Below are 21193 nucleotides of genomic sequence, written 5' to 3'. Positions count from 1 at the left end.
TAAATAAATTAAATACAGTTAACCATATTAATTCAAATACAGATAAGATGTCTAATATAAAACCGACCCGACCGAAACCAAACCAGAACGATAAAATTTCTACAAAAATTACATTAACCAATGTAACACCTAGTACTAGCAAAAACGATGGGAATTCCTTTTGTGAACAAAAACAAGACCACAACAAGATAACACAAAATCAGCTGTCTACCGAAATTTTAAAAATAGAAACAGAGAGAAAATGTCAAACACACTTTAATAACTCATTAATTGCCATAATTTCAAGTAGTTATCTTAAATGTCATTATACAAAAACATATTTATTAACATTTATAAATTACTGCAAAAATAAGGGATTTTAATAGTTATCTCGGTCAATTGTTTATGTATTTTAATTTAGAAACTCGAAAATTAAAGAACTCGTTATGATCTACAACTATTATTTGACTCATTTTTCCCTAAAATGTATAAGAAGCGTTTTTAGGCAAACAATTAATTTTTTTACTTTTTTTCTTCATCTTCTTCAGCCTTAAGTAATCCAACTTTGAACATAGGCCTCCCCCTATGTCTTCTATTTTGCGCCACTTGCTTCCAGTTGTGTCCTCCGATCTTCTTAATATCATCAGCCCATCTCATTTGTGGTCTTTTACTTTCTTTTTGCTTCTAGTCCATTTGTTTGTTTTTTTGTCTATAAGTGTCACCCCGAGCATTGATCTTTCCATCGCTCTTTGTGCTTTTACTATTTTATCCATATTGGACTTGGCGAGTGTCCACATCTGTGAACCATACGTGAGTATAGGGAGGATACACTGATCGTAAATTCTGGTTTTCAAATTTTTTCTGGTTTTCAAAAATTTGGTTTTTTACTTTTTATGACTGTTAAAAAAAAACAAAGCAAAATCAGCTGTACGTCTTTAAGAATTTGTCATCAGCTATCCCTCATATACCTTTTACAACCTTTAAAAACCTGAATAAGATTTTTTAAACTTTTTTTTTCTTTACTGGCCTATCTCTTGTGTGTGCTAGTGTGCCTTAAGGGCATAAGCGCAAAATGTCACTTGTCAAAATGTTCAGTGTGTTCAATAAGTATATTTAAAAAAAATTAACGCAGAATGAAAGATTACGTTATTACCGAGGGCAAAAAGTCCCTGTAAACTTATATGTTTATTTTAATAAATTATAGGGGTGAAAAGAAAAGAGAAAATTTAGTGTGACTTTTAATTTCAATTATCTCATTCAAAAGAAACTTTTTGGTTATTCTAAGGGACTTTCGGCCCTAGGTAATAATGCAATCTTTCATTTTGCGTTTAAATTTTTCAAAAATATTTATTAGTTTTCTCAGGATTCGAAAAAAATTAATACATTTAAAACGCATTGACCATTTTGCGCCTATGCCCTAAGCGCTTATGCTAAGACATAGCAAGATACGAAATAAAAGTGGATTTTTGCAACCTGAAGTATATTTGAATATAAACAATATTTTAAGCTTTCCGAAATGAAATTGAAGCCTTCTCTGTCTAAAAATATCCCAGTATAAATGTGCAGACCTAGTGGTTTAAAATGTTTGAGTTGTAATTCATAGACTGTGACAAAATACCAAAAAACAGTGTATTGTCTAAGTGTCAATTATCCTTTTTGTTCATTCACATTTTTTCATTTTAATGTACGACTAACTTTTAAATATATATTACCTAGAACGTAATATTCAGAAGAATTTTTATTATAAACAATTTTATTGTTTTTTATTTATTTACTTTTCAACGCCCAATTTTAGACCATTAAAAATAATTAACAATAAAAATAAAAAATGCTACAACCTATCCCATTGTTCTAAAACCCACTAAAATATATATAAACTTGCTTATACAATCAGTATTGCTGATGAAAAAATTCTTACGAAAGATTTGTTGATTGGGGTCAGATTGAATATGCCTACTTCTTAACGCCTTTCTTGGGTATCCAAAATTCCAAAATAGAAATTAAAGGGCAACACTTACGCCGAGGCTTGTTATATAACTACAGAACAATTAATTTATAAGTGTACATATTTATGAAAATTCTATGAATTTACATTCAAGAAATTACTAAAACATACATAGTAACAAACGATAAATAATATAATGTGGACGACATTGTTTTGTTGACTATCAATATTGGGGCAATATTGAAGTTAATAACCAATGTTATTTTAAATTAAATTAACCAAATTTTATATACTATACAGTGTGTTCGTAAAGTATGGAATATATTAGATATTTCCTAAATGAAAAGCCTTTTTAAAAAAATCTAAAACACGTCGATTTTTAAATTTCATTATACAAGGTGATACACATTACAGTGATGACGTCATCGTCTCTTTTTTTAAATGTAACACCCTGTATTTTAGGACATTTTTAGATCGATAAAAATGGGCTGATTTCAAAAAAGTATAATACTCGGGTTTAATGGATATAATTTGAAAGATATGCGATTAGAAAATAAATTATTTATTATCAATTGCAAAAAAGTAGCCTACTTCTAGTTTTTGGTAAACTATAATTATTTTTAGTAACGTTCAATAACAATTAAGTAGTGCAATAATTGTATTAATTCGTGAATGTTCTGTATTATTGCTTAGAATTAATTTTAAGTAGAAATGAATTTGAGTGTAAAGCAAAGAATTGAAATACTTATGATGATTGGGTATGGAGACAAATCGCGAACTCAGATGAAAGTGTGTAATTTATTTAATGATAAATACCCAGAAATACCCATCACGCAGTCAACAGTAACTAAGATTGAAAAGAAATTTCGAGAAACTGGTACGGTTGAAAATGCACGCAAATCAGGTCGTCCCTCTGTAAATTATGTTACAACATTAGATGTTCTACTTGCTTTTGAAGAAGATGCACTTCTGTTCGTAAGGTTAGTAGCGATCTCGATGTCTGCAATACAAGGGTACACAAAGTACGTAAAAGTAAGTAAAGTAAGTAAAATGTACAGTTGTACAGGAATTAAACGAGGATGATCCAGATAAAAGAATACAATTTTGCGAAATAATGATGGGTAACAGCCACCGAAACCCTCTCTTGGTTCAAAATATTATTTTTTATGATAAGGCTACATTCAAATTAAATGGCGCGGTCAACCGTCAGAATTGTAGATACTGGGCAAAAGAAAACTCCAACTGGATGCGGGAACAGCATACACAATACCCGCAAAAGATAAACGTATGGGCTGGCATTGTAAGAAATAAAATCATTGGACCCTACTTCGAAGGTAATTTAAACGGGCCAGCATACCTTCAGTTTTTAAGTGGATATCTCGTACCTACTTTAGTTAATTTATTCCCCAGTACAATTAATCTTGGAGGTTTTGATAAAAGTTTATGGTTTCAACAGGATTGGTGCACCTCCGCATTATGCTTTAGATGTTCGAAGGTACCTAAAAGAAATTTTTCAGGTGGATTGGAAGACGTGGACATATTGAATGGCCAGCGAGGTCGCCAGACCTCAATTCTTTGGATTATTTTATGTGGGGTCATTTAAAGAATGTTGTTTATAAAACGAAACCTGCAAATATTGGAGACTTAAAACAAAATTAAAAAATTCGTAAAGAATTCTTGTTTTTCGCTTAAAATTCGCGAAGAATTAATTTTCTAAGCGCATATCTTTCAAATTATATCCGTTACACCCCCAGTATTATACTTTTTTGGAATCAGCTCATTTTTATCGATCTAAAAATGTCCTAAAATACAGGGTGTTACATTTAAAAAAAGAGCCGATGACGTCATCACTGTAATGTGTATCACCTTGTATAATGAAATTTTATTGTAAAATGTAGAACATTAAATTTAAAAATCAACGAGTTCTAGATTTTTTTTTAAAAGGCTTTTCATTTAGGAAATATCGAATATATTTATAGTATATGAGTTACAATTTTTTTTGGGATGTAAATATATTGAATTTAAATTTTTTGATAACAAAATAAAACCTAACCTAACCTAATGCAATCGCATCTAAAAATTTTAATTAAAAAACGAGATGTGGCACTCCGGGATTGACTTAGGAAGGAAAGCATAGCTTTTTTATCGTCTACGCACGAAACGATGGTTTTTAATTCAATTCAATTGAATTCATGAGAATAATGATACTCATTATTTATTCCTTTATGAAGTTACTCGAGAATTAGTATTTTCGCTATTACCAATATATCTGAAAATTGTGGCAACATTGGTTCAAAAAGTATACCCTACGCATACGCACATCATTGACAGCAGACGTAATGGAGGATGCAGTTTGAAATTTATGTCAAAATATCAGTTTTTTGAATTAGAAATACGGAAAAACTATAGCTCTGCGGGAACAAATGTAGATTGTAAAGTGAATAAAAAGTGAACCACAATCCACTGTTCAAAATTCAGACTAATCCGTGTAATTACCGAATAAATAAATAAATAAAAGAAAATGGTGAATTAAGATTTGTACATCTCGTAGTTATTATCTGCTTTGTTTTGAATAATTTTCCAACGAAAATACGATAAATGTTATTATTTTAACGTTAAAGCGCTCTATTTTGAAACTGTGTTGGATTTTTTTCTGACACTTCACGCGGCTACACACTCTCTCCTTTTACTCAATTTTGACTGCTACAAGTTTTGTTTAAAAACTTTGACTTTTCTTATAAAAGATTGGTTAATTTCAGCCCCTAATATCGTTAATTAACCACAGTGATTTAAAAAAGAGGCTATCTTGGCTACTGTAAATGGTTATAAGCTTAAAAAGTGCTATTTATTATTAAATCATTTTGTATAATATATAGATGTAATTTTGTGATTTGTGTTTGAACAGTGATTAAAAAAAGGGGGCTATCTGTAATCTGGGCTCCTGGGAGTCCTAGAACATTTTTTAGAGCTTTTAGCTTAGAAATTGGCCTTTTTTTCAAAAAATCTTATATACAAATTAAATTTCGTAAAAACTATTCGACCGATCTAGCCTATCTTTTGCACACAATTCAAACACGATAAAATCCTCAAGCTCAGGTACATTTAAACAAATTTTAATAAACAATAAAAAAGTTATTCACAATATTCAAAAACAGCAATTTTGTTGTTTATTTTGCAATAAATTTTTTGTTTATTATCTGATTTTAATTTAGCCTATCTCATTTTGTGTATTTTTTTATTTGAAAAAGTTGTCTGTGGACATCAAGTCTCTAAATAGACAAGTTTTTAAGTTATGAACAAAATAATGAGTTTGTCATTTTGATTCTTCTTCTTCTTCATGTGCCTTGTCCGTTCCGAACGTTGGCAATCAACATGGCTATTCTGACTTTGTTTACGGCAGATCTGAATAGTTCAGCAGATGACAATCCGAACCATTGCCGAAAGTTTTGGAGCCACGAATGTCTTCTCCTCCCTGGACCCCTTCTGCTGTCTATTTTCCCTTGAACGATCAGTTGTAGTACTCTATATTTATTATGTCTCATAACGTGACCCAAGTATTCCAACTTTCTTTTCTTTATACTTATTCCTACCTCTCTCTCTTTACCTATCCGGCGTAGTACCTCTTCGTTGGTCACGTGCTCAGTCCAGGATATACGTAATATACGTCGGTAAGCCCACATTTCGAAGGCCTCTACTTTTTTCATCAATGTTGCGGTCATTGTCCACGCCTCCATTCCATATAACAAAACCGGGAATACATAACATTTCAGAAGTCGAATTTTGAGAGGTAGGGTGAGGCTTTTAGAGGTTAAAATTTGCTTCATGCTAGTGAACGATGCTCTTGCCTTTTCTACTCTTATACGTATTTCCTTCGCTTGATCCCAATTTGAGTTAACTGTTGTTCCTAAGTAGATGTACGAATCCACGTGTTCAATTCTTTCATTGTCTAATATCAGTTGCTGTGGTGGTTGTTGGGTTTTGCTTACTAACATCCATTTGGTTTTTGTGATATTTAGTCTGAGTCCGTATTGTGCACTTGTTTTTTGTATCTTACTCATTAGACAACTCAGTTCCTCCATGCTACTTGCTAGAATCACAGTGTCATCAGCATACCTTATGTTATTAATTATTTCTCCATTTATCTTTATGCCTTCTGTGCTTTCCTCCAGCGCTGTCTTAAATACTTCTTCTGAGTATATATTAAAGAGAATAGGAGACAAGATACAGCCCTGTCGTACCCCTTTCTTGATCTCAATTTTATTGGTCAATGTAGATCCTACTTTCACTTTAGCTGTTTGACCCCAATAGAGACTCGCTATTGTTCGAATGTCTCTGTAGTCGACTCCGATCTTATGGAGAACTTCTTTTCGTGCTTTACGTTATCGAATGCTTTTGCGTAGTCTATAAAGCATATGTACACGTCTTTGTTCATATCTCTGCAGCGCTGGATGAGTACCTGTAGACTAAAAAGTGCTTCTCTTGTCCCAAGAGAATTCCGAAACCCAAACTGCGAATCTCCAATGTTATCCTCGCATTTTTTGCTTATTCTGTTGTTAACCTTGGTGTATGCCTTCGAAATGTGGTTAATTAGACTTATCATCCGATGTTGATCACAAGACTTTGCTTTTGGTTTTTTCGGTATGGCAACAAAAGTTGACTAGCCAGTCTTCAGGAAACTCCCCGCTGTTATAAATATTGTTAAAGAGTCTGACGAGTGAGTCTAGAAATTGACTGTTTGTTTCGCACAGCATTTTCAATACTTCCCCGTATACGTTATCGTTGCCTGGTCTTTTGTTATTTTTAAGACCCTTTATAGCATTCTCCACTTCTGATTTTAGAATAGAAGGGCCAGTATCATCATTGCTCATTTTGATTGTTTATTTAAAATTATTTCCACTAAAAAATTGATGAATCTCTAGATGAGAGACATTTTGTAATATCTCATACTACACATTTCAACTGTCGAACCCATCTATACAGTTGCGTCGAAAAAAAAAACTAACTTAATTGGATTATAAAGTTTTCTCTCAAAACGCAAATTTTTTAATAGAGTTATTTTTAATTACAATTTTTGTACCATGTTTAATTTCATATATTGATACTGTACCTCCATGTGACCTAGTCTTATTTCATCGATTGAAAAATTTTTAAATTATAGAATAGTATTTTTATTTTCCAATTATTAGAATATTGTAATAAAACTGAAATAAAAATTCTATTTTATTCGAGTTATTTTTAATTAAAATTTTTGTACCATGTTTAATTTAATGTATTGATACTGCACCTACATGTGGCCTAGTCTTATTTCATCGACTGCAAAATTTTATAGTGATAGAATGGTATTTTTAGTTTACAATTATTAAAATATTGTAATAAAACTGAAATAAAGATTCTATTAAAATTGTTACTGACTGACTCACTGTATTGCCTTTAAAGTTTTATTTAAGTTGACCTCTAACATCTCTCACTTTTGTCATTTACCTAATTTGGGTATTATGTGAGTATCTTTTGTTTTTTAAAACTATTTTTAACTAATGTACAATAGCAGAAATACAAGGAAAATTCAAAATTTGAAGTATTCTATGGTTGTATTTTAAATAAATATTGGAACCTGTATTTGCAAATCTCCAAAAATAACTGTACAAATTCAAATAGAAAGGAATCATGTTTGTTTACCAAAAACTTTTTTTTATTTTCCGTGCCGTCTTTTTCTAGACACAATCTTATCTTAAACATGCTTTTCATAAACAAGCGATGCATACATAATATTTAACTCAAATAGAACAAAGCTAAAATAAATATATAATATGTAATTATAGATATAATATAATCAAGTTCAATGTTAGGAACGCCAAGGTCTAGCGAATGTGTATTCTATGGAGTTACTAGACCCACCCAACTATTCAGTCATTCAAAATCTTGATTTTTATATATTTATAATCTACACCTACACTTTCCAATGGCTTAGCAGATTTAAACAGTAAACAATAGCAAACGACATACCACTTAGCGTTCAAGCAAAATGTTCTTTGTGCAGAAAAATTTATTATTATTAGTCGATTATTTAACCTTTAAAACTGTAAATCGCATATACGAGTAATAATTTTTTAATTTAAATATACTACTTTGATCTTATTACGGTAGTCGGTGAGGGAAGTGAGGAAAACTAAATAAATTTCTATCGAGCCATATCAAAACAATCGTAATTGAAGTAAATTGTGGGCTTTACATTTAAATGACGCTAGTTGACAAGTCAGCTTATGTATATATTGCACTGTGCAAGATTAGAGGTAACCTTGAACCATAAGCGATGCCACCCCACACCATAAACGCAACAGCGTTGCATGTGTTTCTAGACAAAAAAACTGCTGGATTCGGCTTTCACCACGTCGTCCCCAAACACAATCGAGATTTATCACTAAAGAAAACCCCATTCCATTACTGGTCCCAAGACAATCGTGTTGCCAAGAGGTAGCACCCATTGTGACCGAAATGAAAAAAGGCCAAAACTGCCAATTCTACGACAAATTATTCGCATCACAATTGGTCTTCCATATTCTGAAAACCATTGATTTGTAATAGACCTGGTAATGGATAAGCGATCTGCTTATTGACGCTATCCACGAATACAGTATTTGTTTTAACACTGTCAATTGATGCATCTTCAGTATTTTACGAAATAGTTAGTGTCAGTTGTTTGTGGCATCGATTTGTGTTTTGTTTTCTGAGTGTTAAGTGCGTCGTAATGTCATTACGAAAGTGTAAAAACAGACCTATATACTTAGCTTTTTAAGGTTTGTGCTTGAAGAATATAGAATATGGCTAATTATCCAAGGAAAGATTCAGGGCAAACGAAGCGTAGGGAGACGACGTATATCTTGGCTGCGCAATTTAAGAGACTGGTTCCAGTGCACATCTAACCAATTATTTAGAGCAACAGTTTCAAAGATACGAATAGCAATGATGATTGCCAAACTCCGTAGCGGAGAGGGCACTTGAAGAAGAAGAAGAAGAAGGTTAAAGAATAACGAAACATAACAGAATTTATCAAGAAAGCTTATTACGCTTACTTCAGTGTAAAGCCAGGTGATCAAGGCAAACCTTAGGATCCACACAAAGTGTGCTTTCAGTGTGTCGACCTACTGAGGAAATGGACAAAAGGTATATGTAGCTCTTTACTTTTCGGCATTCCTACGGTATGAAGGGAACCAAAAAAACGAAGGAGACGGCTGTTACCTTTGCTCCTGCGATGTCAAGGGTTTCAATTCGAAAAATAAACATACCTGATTTACCATCTACTAACCGACCTTTACCGCGAGGATCAGAAATCGAAATTCCTCCACCTTTTCTTCATTCCATCCAATAGCAATCTCAGATGAAAGTTCAACTAAGAAAACCGATGAAGACGAATTCAATCCTGATATAGACCAACCTCAACAGTTTATCCAAGCTGAACTAAAGGACTTAGTGAGAGACTTGGGTCTATCGAAGGATGCTGCACAAATCTTAGAGATTGCGACTGAAAGATAAAAATCTACTGAGGAAATGGACAAAAGGTATATGTAGCTCTTTACTTTTCGGCATTCCTACGGTATGAAGGGAACCAAAAAAACGAAGGAGACGGCTGTTACCTTTGCTCCTGCGATGTCAAGGGTTTCAATTCGAAAAATAAACATACCTGATTTACCATCTACTAACCGACCTTTACCGCGAGGATCAGAAATCGAAATTCCTCCACCTTTTCTTCATTCCATCCAATAGCAATCTCAGATGAAAGTTCAACTAAGAAAACCGATGAAGACGAATTCAATCCTGATATAGACCAACCTCAACAGTTTATCCAAGCTGAACTAAAGGACTTAGTGAGAGACTTGGGTCTATCGAAGGATGCTGCACAAATCTTAGAGATTGCGACTGAAAGATAAAAATTTTTTGGCTCCAGGAACCTTATTTTAGTGGTATAGGCATCGTGAAAAAGAGTTCGCGGAATATTTCTCTCAAGAGGGTTCACTGATGTATAATATTCCTAAAGAAGTCATGAAACTGGGAGCTGGCAATTACGATTCCACATCATGCTGGTTATTTATTAACTGAAGTCTAAAGGGTGTCTTGTTGCAGAATTGTAACACTTATGTTTCGATGCCTTTTGCTTAGTCCGTGCATATCAAAGAAACGTATGCGAATCTTGAGCTGTTGCTAAATAAAATAAAGTATAGCGAATATTGTTGATAATTTCGGAGACCTCTAAATAATATCCATGCTTTTGAGTGATCAGTCTGGATTCACAAAGTATCCATTTTTTTATGCGAGTCGAACAGTCGAGCACAAAATTTACATTACGTTAAGAAAAAATGGCCACTCAGAAAAGACTTGTACCGGGAAAAAAATGTGCAGTGTGATGCATTACTTGACCCAAAATTAGTTCTTTTGCCTCCCCTTCACATAAACTTAGGATTAATGAAGCAGTTTGCCAATGCTTTAAATAACCAAAGTAACTGCTTTAAAGGCCTTCACTTTCTGAAGCTAAACTTAAAGAAGGAATAATTTTTGTAAGACCTCAAAATTCAACCTGAAAAACAAGACAGATTGTTCCAGAATACAATGACCCAGGATGAATCTGAAGCATGGAGTTCTTTCGTAGAAGTCATAGACGGTTTGCTTGGAAACTACAACTCTCCAAACTACAAAGAAATTGTAGCCAACATGGTCAAAAATTATAAAAAACTGGGATGCAATATGAGCGTTAAACTTCACACAAAAAAAAATTCAAAAACGCAGTTTTTACGGAAAAAGAGAACGATTTAATTAAAAAAAACCAACGATGGTCTAACGTAGATTATACTGCATTTTTTTTTATAAACTCTATAAACTTTTATAAACTAAAAAAGTTTCACTCTTTCCCTGAAAACCTAACGTGCTGAACAAAAACTAAGCATCAGTTTTTCACAAAAAAGTGTTTTGATTATAATTTTGATATTAAATGAACTGACTCTTTGTAGTTATACGGGTGTTTCAAAAAAAAGTAACACCGTCTCTAGGAAAGGTAAAAAACTAAAAAATAATTGAGGTTTGCTTAGTAAAAATTTTTTATAACGCCATCTGTTTTCAAGATAAACGGCGTTGAAGAAAAAATATTTATACATTTTTTACGACTTTGGCGAAACTACTGGCAACATTGTAAGGAAATTTTATACGAATATGTTTTGGAAGCTGATGCATCCCATGAATTTGTTTTTATATTTGACTCTCATAGAGGGCGCTAGTTATAAGATTCGTACCAAGTATTATTCAACATACCTTTTTTAAGGGTAAAATTATTAATCAAAATTCCAAGTAGACTTAAACATCTTACAATTTTACGTTTTTAAGACAGTAGTTTTAGGTCTGAAGACAGAAAATGCATAGATACTGAAGTGAAAGAACTATGATACATATAAACACGAATAACTATAATATTTTACAAAAAATGTAAAAACGGATTCGAATCAGCTATAATTGGAGTAAACATTCAACGGTGGAAAGTGCACCATAAAAACAAACATATTTTAGGCAAAGAAAGGGATTAATCACGAGGAACGGAATTTTTATAACACTTTAAATTGTTAAACATATTTAACGACGTGCATGTACTTACAACAATTTCCTACGTAGATAAACCAGAAAAAACAAAAATTATCGTATTATTTTCGTTGTAATACGTTGCAATGTAAATTAGCAAACACCACTATCTATTTCGTACAAACAATAAAAATTTAACACCTTATGGCTGTTTGCTGAAAACTGGGGGGATAATTTAAAATTTTTATTCAAATATCCAAGGGTATACCACGATATTTTTTCTTATAAGTCTTATATCTTATAGGCGGATGTGTTTACATAAATATATAAGTGCTTTCCAATGTGTACACTATACAAATAAAAATATATAAAGAAGAATTATGTAACCAGGTCTACTGTTAATAAAAAAACGCAAATACACCGGAAGTTTAAAATTTAGTGTTGAATACAATGTTCAATAAACTTTAACAATAGAATATAAACCTGTTTACAGTAAAACATAAAACATTATGAGTTTTGGGAAACCCTTAATAACTATAGAAATATTTACCCTCTTTTGTAGGTGACCGAAACAGTCACTGCAGCTAGAAAAAACAAATAAATAAATTAGTCACAGTAAAATACAAATGACAAAAGAATTAAAATGGCTACTTTCAACATTAATGATTGACATAAATTTTTAAAAATTAAAAGTTTTTTCAAGAATATTTTGGTCTCTGCTTAAAGAATTCATCTATTTAATTGAATATTTGATATTTTGTTGGGACTAAACCATATCCATTTCCAGTGCGGAAGTTCTTCCAAAAAAAATTACATAAATCTCAAAAAGAAACAATAATTCAAAGCTTCAAGCCCAAGTTTGAGATTTATTTTCAATCCACAGCTTCTGCATAAGTAGCTTTGAGGAGACCTAATAAGTTCGAAATACGTATCAGCGGATGGCAGGTGCCCTGCATTGAAATTAAATCTCATACGTCTTTCTGCGATGTCGATAAGCTAGAAAGATGGGAAGAGTACATTAAAGAACTATTTATCGATAAACGCAAAGCAAAAGAAATACAAAATTGTACTACAGGTCCACAATAACAATGGAAGAATTAGAAAACGCAATAAAAATAGCCAAAAATAGAAAAGCTACAGGACAAGATGAATTACCAACAGAAATACTTAAAATACTTGGGAATGAAGGGAAAATATCACTTCTTAGCCTTTTAAATATAATATACGAAACAGGGGAAATACCAACAGACTGGCTTAACTCTATTTGTGATGCTTCCAAAAAAAGTAAATGCTAAAAAGTGCTCCGACTATAAGACAGTCTGATGAGACATGTTTTAAAAATCTTTCTTAGGATAATTCACTTCAGAATTTATGCTAGAATTGAAGGAGCAATGGCCAGACTCTCGGTTCCCACGCATCAGTCTTTCAGGCCGAGATCTTTGCGATCCTGGTACGAGCTCAGGAAATAATAGATACGGCTTGCTCAGGCAGGACCATCTCTATCTGCTCTGACAGTCAAGCTGCGCTAAGGGCTTTGGAAGGGCCCAAAGTCAGTTCTAAACTGGTTTTTTAGTGCAAGACAGCACTTGCTGATGTTGCGCTGACCATAGGGTCAACTTAGTATGAGTACCGGGACACACAGGCGTGGAAAGGAACTAACGGACTGACGCCCTGACTAACAGAGCTCATCTACTTTGTCTGTGATTGAATGCCCTTCAGTCCTGGTCGGGGTAGTCTCAAAGAGCGGCTTCTGCGTATGTTCCAGGACTCCTGGCTGTGGCCTTTATGAACCGAGCCAAATGAGTTACCCTTAAAGAGACTTATGGCTTTCTGTGCGGCCACAAGGTGACTAAAGGATTAGATGCTCGAAACTCAGAACGCAGAAACGCCGAAGACTATGGGCCTAGTCCGTATGATAGAGGTGATACATAGAAGGAGCAATAAGTGATACGCAATTTGGTTTCCGTAATAATCTTGGAACACGAGAGGCACTATTCAGCGTACAAGTAATGGTTCAGAGGTTTAGAGATGTCAATAATCCTTTCTAAATGTGCTTTATAGAGTTTAAGAAAGTATTCGACAAAGTTAGAAACGAAAAATTAATGGGAATTTTTGAACAAATAGGAATAGACGACAAAAACTTAAGAATTATACGAAATCCCAAATACTCAATCTCTAAACCAAATGTTCAGTTATCTTAAATAAATCAAGCTGTATACCAAAGTCATAATCTTAGCAATTGAAAAGCTATTTAGCCAAATAAAAGAAAAAATATTCGTAACACATTCTGCATAAATATATATTACAAATATTACCGATCTGAAGCATTTAATAATAACTCTTTAGGCAACCATTTATTGCAAATAAAACAGAACAAGTTATAAACATTCTGAATTGGAATTGAAATTATAAAGAGAACTAAGCATTTATAACCAGTAGTAAAAAACAATGTTCTTTGTTACTAAGAATTATAAGAACTGGGGCAATGTGCTTTTGAAAATTACAGGTAACTATACAGGTAATAGTTTTTTGTAAGAAAACGTACGTCTACTAGACAGTGTTTCCAGCAGTTTATTGATGTTGATAGAGTTGGAACTCCAAGACATGAATATATAACAGATACATTGCTTTGAGAAGGTCACCGCTCGCTGTTTAGCGAGTTGAGTGTTAATTGCAGGTAAAATACGTGTATTTAAACAAGTAACGTAAAATATTACATCGCTTTTTTGTGTACAATAAATCGGCTATGTAAATATTGGCGCATATGTCCAATATATGTTGAAGTACAGCCTTTACAATTTTTAAACTAGAGCTGATTGCCTGTCTTTATAGATAATAAATAGGTTCGAATTTTGAAAAGTATTTATTGGATAAATTTATGTTTATATAAAAACTATTAATGTATTACTACAATGAGATACAGTTCTTGTGTGTGTATTGGTGAGACTATGGTTATTACTATTTGATATAGTGTTATGTATGTTATTGATATTTTACGATTATTGGTAAGATTGTTAATGAGAAAGCTCCTTTTGTTTTAATAGGGGTGTTGTAAATTTTAGCAAAATATCCGTGGTAGAGAACTGAAAACTCAAAAAAGACTGAGGCGCCAGACTAAACTCTGGAAGATGGAAAGAAAATCAAAAAGGAGGATATTAAGGCAGAACTTTTGCATTTTCCTCTCCTTAAATCCGTTTGTGACAGTAATAAAGATATGGATGTTACCTAGTTTTCACGTTTTATTAGTGAACTTGATTTGGAATTTAAAAAACGATTTGCTGATTTCCACAAAATTGAAAATGTGCAACTGTTAAGCAACATTTTTTCACTCAAGTCTAATGGTGTATGCTGTATGGACCAGCGAAGCAGCAGACGTTTTTTAAGATTAACACAGCTGCCCTTCAAATGGAAATGATCGAGTTTCAGGAAGATTCCGTTTTAAAGGAGGTTTATACTCAAGTTCCAGAAACACTTACCTGGGACAAATTGTCGATTAAATGTGTGTGACAAAAAATATCCAGAACTAAAATCTTTGGCAATGAAACTGTGTACTATGTTTGGCTCAACTTATGTGTGCGAAGCCGCTTTTTCAAAAATGAACTTTATTAAAAATCGGTACAGATCTCGGTTGACAGATGTATCGGTACAACATCTCGGCTCCCTAATGAGAATCAGTTGCACTAACCTCACTCCAAATTTCAGACAGATTGTACAAAATAAAAAGTGTCATTTTTCTCACTAATAGTTAATTTTGTAAGGAGTTTTACCTTTATTTTTATACTTAGCAACCCCCGGTTACGCCACTGCCTGGTTTAGTGTGTCTAGAGTGTGTTTAGAGTGTCAGGGCCGCGGAAGTGTAGTAGGTTTTCGAAACGCGGATCCTCAGGGAATATTTGGTGACCCCTGATCTAGATAACGATATATCATCTAAAAGGTTGCAAAAGAATGGAACTCCATGGTTCAACGATAAGTGCAACTTTATTTTTAATCGCTATTAACGACATACTAAAAAACAATTCCTAAATTGTTAAAGGGAGATTATACGCCGACGACTTGGTACTACAAAGAGAAAAAATATCCTTTCAGTTCAGAAACATATACAACATAGCTTAAATAATTTAGAACTGGTCCGAGTCAAACGGATTAAAGTTTTCTGAGTCTAAAATGAAGAGCGTGTTGTTTTTCTACCGACACCGAAACTATATCTTAATGGAAATTCCTTAGACTGCGTATACGATATAAAGTTCTTAGGAATGATTTTGTCCAATATGTAAAAAGAAATCGTCAAACTGGTTTGAATTTATTAAGAACAATAGACAGCTACAATTGAAGAGCAGATTCTACATCATTATTAAACATATACAAATCCTAATCAGAACAAAAATCGATTATGGTTAGACCGCATTGAGAATAGTCACAGGAGCTTTTCGAACATCGCCTGTAGAAACTCTCCAATGTCTAAGAGGATAGCTACCATTTAAGAAGAATGTATCTTAGTCTATATTATGCTACAATAGTCTCAAATTCAAATAATCCTGTCATACATAACACTGAAACTAATCGTTTCACCGAAATCCTTGTAGATAAACGTAAAAATATTCTCTTTTATGAAAGGATTCGACAGTACCTAAATACGTTATCAATTGAACTACCATCAATCTTATTCTCAGTTAATATTAAAACACCTCCACTCTGGCCAATACATCTTCCATACATTAATATCAGTCTATCTGTTTTCAATAAAGATGAAACAAACCACACCAATATACTTCAGTACTTTCTCTCAATAATATCAAATTATAAAGATTATTCCTTCTTATATACCGACGCATCCAAAACTTCAGACAGCTTAGGAGCGGCCGTTATAGATTTTAATCAACACCACAAATTCAAATTATCACCATTCAATACCGAGATTTCATAAGAAACTACAATCATAAGAAACTACAATGTAGAAAAAACAAAACAGGCAATAGAGCAAAATAAGAACATGAAAGTTTTGAAGAGGAGCGTACAAAAGGGGAAAATAGAAATTAACAAACTGAGAAACAGAACTGGAGAAGAAACAACGAGCAGAGATGAAATATTAAGAATAGTCGAAGAGTTCTACACAGAGTTATATAGATCAAGAAAAAAAGATAACAACACGGAACCTCCAATTACACTAAAAACTGGGGTATTAAACCAAGGATCAGATTTAATGCCCGATATAACAAAATCAGAAATCAAAGAAGCCCTGAAGAAAATGAAAAATAATCGAACCCCGGGTGAAGATGGAATAGTATCAGAAGCACTAAAAATTGGAGGGGATGTATTACTTGAAAAAATTAAACAACTTTTCAATATCTGCCTTCACAGCGCCAATATTCCAACAGACTGGAACAACGCTACTATGATTCTATTACACAAAGCAGGAGACAAAGCAAATTTATAGAATTACAGGAGAATTAGCCTCCTCAGCCATATATATATATATATATATATATATATATATATATATATATATATATATATATATATATAAGTTGTTTACGCGAATACTAGTTAAGAGAATGGAAAAAGACTTATCAACCAAGGGAACAGGCAGTATTCCGAAAAAGTTACGGAACAAATGACCATCTACAAAGTATAAAAACCCTAAAAGAGAAAGCAGTGGAATACAATAAACCTCTAGTTCTAATATTTATCGATTTTCACAAAGCCTTTGACACAGTTGAGCTAAACAAAATGAATGAGCTAAACGAAATGAATAGAACATGCTTTTAAGAATTTGGATTGGATGACAAAGGGAATAAAAATAGATGGAGAATATCTAAACAACTTACGTTTCGCCGATGATATACTTATAATAGCTGAAGATCTAGGTATGGCAAGAGAGATGGTACAGGAACTCGTTGTGGCTACAGAAAATGTAGGTTTAAATATAAATATCTCGAAAACAAAAATCATGACCAATTTGGTACCCAACCAGAACATCAGTATTGGTGGGAAAGAAATAGAACTCGTAGATAGATATAAATACCTGGGACATGAAATTATGATTGGCAGGGATAACCAGACTCATGAACTGAAGAGAAGAATCGGCCTTGGGTGGGCAGCATTTGGAAAACTGAGAGAAACTTTTAAAAGTGAGCTGCCCACATGCCTACCTAAAGAGAAAGGTATTTGATCAGTGCGTCCTCCCAGTCTTGACGTACGGAGCAGAAACACTTACCTTAACAAAAGCAGCAGCTACCAAACTGAGAGTCACGCAGAGAAGAATGGAGCGGTCCATGTTAGGAATAACTCTGCGAGACAGAATAACCAACGAAGACATCAGGAGAAGAACCGGAGTGACTGACATCATCGAGAAGATAGCCAGACTAAAATGGAGATGTGCAGGACACATAGCCAGAATGACAGATGGGCGATGGACAAAGAGGTTATTGGAATGGAGGCCAAGGGAAGACAAGAGAAGCGTCGGTCGACCACCTACAAGATGGACTGACGATTTAAGAAGACTCAATAAAAACTGGATAAGAGCGGCGCAAGATAGACGGGGTTGGAAACATGAGGAAGAGGCCTATGTTCAGCAGTGGACTCTTGAGGCTAGATGATGAATACCGAGATTTATGCCATCCTACAAGCATTAATAATGATAAAGAAGACCAACTATAGTAGGGCAATAGTTATCACTGACTCTTTAAGCTCCATTCATAAAATACAGCAGCAGTATCCAAAACATCCAATTGGTTCCCGTGTGAAAACTGAATTAGATATTTTACAGCAAACAAACTCACACATCGTAATACTTTGGGTCCCATCGCATGTAGGTACTCAAGGAAACGAAGAAGCAGGTTCCTGTGCTATAAATATTATATAAAAATGTAGCAAACAACGAAAAGTCAAAAATAGTGAGTGAAGTGGTTGCTAGTGACATTAAAACAGTAATTAAATCCAAAATCCAGTGTAAGTGGCGCAGTGAATAGGATAACTCCCAATCGAAAGTAAAAGAAATTAAACCATCTATAGCAACGTGGAGAAAGCAAAACGCAAGTAGGGCCAACCAGGTTAGAATTGACCGATTACGTTTATTTGACGGAAAGAATCAATCGGTATGTGATAGATGTAAGTAACTCTAAATGTTAAACACTTTTAAACTGTTTCAAAATGTATGCAAGAAAAATTATTAGACGAAAACAAACAATATTGTAAATTTCCTTTAAGCAACTCACCTTTTTTTATCTATTGTAAATTAATTAAGTAATTATATCTTGATGTAACATTAGAAGTTTATGCGACTGATATTAAATAAAAAAAATATGATTTGTGTCTACAGCGATATCAGTTCTTCCAGAGTTTTACGTATAGTTAAATTGCAAGTAGACAGAAACAAAGTTTAAAGAAACACATCCATTGCCATTACCTTTATTATCTAAAAACGAAAGTTTCATACACTAATGTCGTAATTTCTTTTTAATGAAATATTCATTTGCATTTAGATTTTCTCACACATTTCGGTATTTGTAAGACGCCACTTTTGTAATTAACCAAACAATACTGCGGTAAATTTTATACACGGCAGATAACAAAACATAACGTCATGGCCAATACAAGTTTATAATGTAACAATTGTTGAGTAAATTATAGTATAAAGTGCGTTCACAAAAACCTTTTATATTTCAAAAATTTCAGGTACGTAATTTTATATAAATTCGATGCATATTATCTTATTCATTCAAATTTTCTTAATTACGAATTTATGAAAATTTCTGAAGTTGCTACAGTCTAAACCCAGGGGCACAGATGATGAACAGTTATGGTTATCCGTGTCAGGGGTGTCAAAATGGCGGCCCGCGGGCCGCATGCGGCCTTGAGATGAAATTTTTGTCCGACGCAAAGTTAAAATAAAACACAACGTGAATTAGAAACGAAACCAGCATATTATACAATTGTAATATGCTTTATTTATAAATTATACGGATGTAAAAATGCGAAAATGTAAAATTCTAATTGGCTAAAATGAAGCCCGTTTCACACTAAGCTATCAACGACAAACTGATATGCATCAAGCTTACGCACTTAACCTAATAAGACTTAGTTATACATGCGTGATCTTAATACAGGTGGTTATGATTATTGCTTAATTTATTTTACACTCATTGATTTGAGCAGTTATTCTCTGCTTGGTAAGTTAATATTCAAGTTATACGCTCCCAAAGAAACTGAAACTGTTTCTACTTAAAGATCCTTTTTGTTTGGGAGATCATCCCATTCTGGGTTTGGTTTTACAGTTTCTGGTGTGACTTTGCTGTTTCCACTACTTTTCTTTATTCTTTTCTCTCTCTTTGATTGTACTTCCTATATTTATAATTTCCATACTCAAGTTTTCTTCCACTTGTTGCCTCTATCTCAGTTTAGGTCTGCCACTAGTTCTTTTACCTGGTGGTATCCATTCCGTTATAACTCTTAACGGATTGATCTTCTCTCTTCTCATTATGTGTTCATACCATCTAATTCTCTGTGCTTTTATTGCTCTTACTAGTTCTCTTGTCCCTTGCATTCTTGTAATTCGTGATTCATCCATTCTCTTGCATCCTCTTCGTTTTCCCTCTTTGGTCGCAGTATTTTTCTCATAATATTTCTCCTGTCTCTCCTGTTTAAAGTCTAAGAAAATATATGTGCTTCTCCGACGTACTTGGTATGTTTTCTCTATCACTTGTTTTAGCGTATATATATAACGCGTCTATCGTTGATCCTCCTTTTCTGAAGTCGTACTGGTAATCTCATATGCTTTATTCTGAGAATAATCTTAGTCTGTCTCTAAGTATACGAGTCATTACTTTATATGTTACGTTCAGTAAATTAATTGCTCGGTAGTTTCTGTATATTCTATGGTCTTCTTGTTTTAGGATTGTCACTATAATTCCCCTCTTCTATTCTTCGATCATTATTTCCTTACTCCATATATTCTGTATTAGTTCATAAATCTTGCCTCCCCGCCGTATTTTATAAGTTCTGCACATATTCCGTAAAAAATGAAGATTTAACGCACTTTCCAACCAGTGGCGCACCCAGGGGGTTTTGGGGGTTAAACACTCCCCATCCAGGGCACTACTCCGACACTGTTACTACCAAATTTTAAGGTCACAAAATGGAGTTAGCATAAAAACAATTTCGGTGCCCAATCAAAACCCCCCACAGGAAAATTCTAGGTGCGCTACTGTTTCCAACGTGCAAAAGGACCAATCTAGTTTAGATGATACTGCATCATATCAAAAATACGGAGAAAAAAGTTCAATCTTAGAACAGAATTTGAAACAAGGTTTAAATATTTTAGTTCTTTGGAAGACAAATGTTTGTTTTCATCGATTTTCTCAATAAATATAGACTCAGTACTCAGTGATATGTAAATGGAAGTGATTGAGATTCAGTGCCTAAATTTTGCAAATATTTATTTTCAAGATTTGAAAATACTCAAAAATTCGCATATGCAATTATTTCCATGTTTGGAAGTACTTATCAGTGCGGGCAGTTATTTTCTGTTATGAATGGAAATAAATCTCCTATCCGAAACTATATTAATAACGTTCACCTTGGGTCAATTTGAAAGTCGTCTCGGCCAATAAAATTTCTTCCGCAATAGGAAAAATAGTAGCAGAGAAAAGATGTCAAGTATCAGGACGTAAACAATAATTTTACTTTATATATTGTAACGAAAAAGCTAATTTC

The 21193-nt window shown here is 33.4% G+C and overlaps 1 protein-coding gene across 3 annotated transcripts in view; it reads right to left on the bottom strand.

The window, feature by feature from the left end:
* Positions 1–21193, bottom strand: part of smash (smallish) — a 124510-nt gene that overhangs the window by 69410 nt on the left and 33907 nt on the right. For 2 of the 3 annotated variants that reach the window (XM_072546661.1, XM_072546660.1), the window contains exon 2: positions 12033–12066. The exons of the other annotated variant lie outside the window; for it this stretch is intronic. The gene's annotated coding sequence lies outside the window, so the exon portion shown is untranslated. The remainder of the gene's footprint in view (positions 1–12032; positions 12067–21193) is intronic. 3 annotated transcript variants of the gene reach the window in all.

The sequence above is a fragment of the Diabrotica undecimpunctata genome, chromosome 10 (genome assembly GCF_040954645.1).
Source record: "Diabrotica undecimpunctata isolate CICGRU chromosome 10, icDiaUnde3, whole genome shotgun sequence".
NCBI classification, from domain to species: Eukaryota; Metazoa; Arthropoda; class Insecta; order Coleoptera; family Chrysomelidae; genus Diabrotica; species Diabrotica undecimpunctata.
The sequence above is the reverse complement of the archived record's forward strand: the minus strand, read 5'-3'. Positions and strand labels throughout refer to the sequence as shown.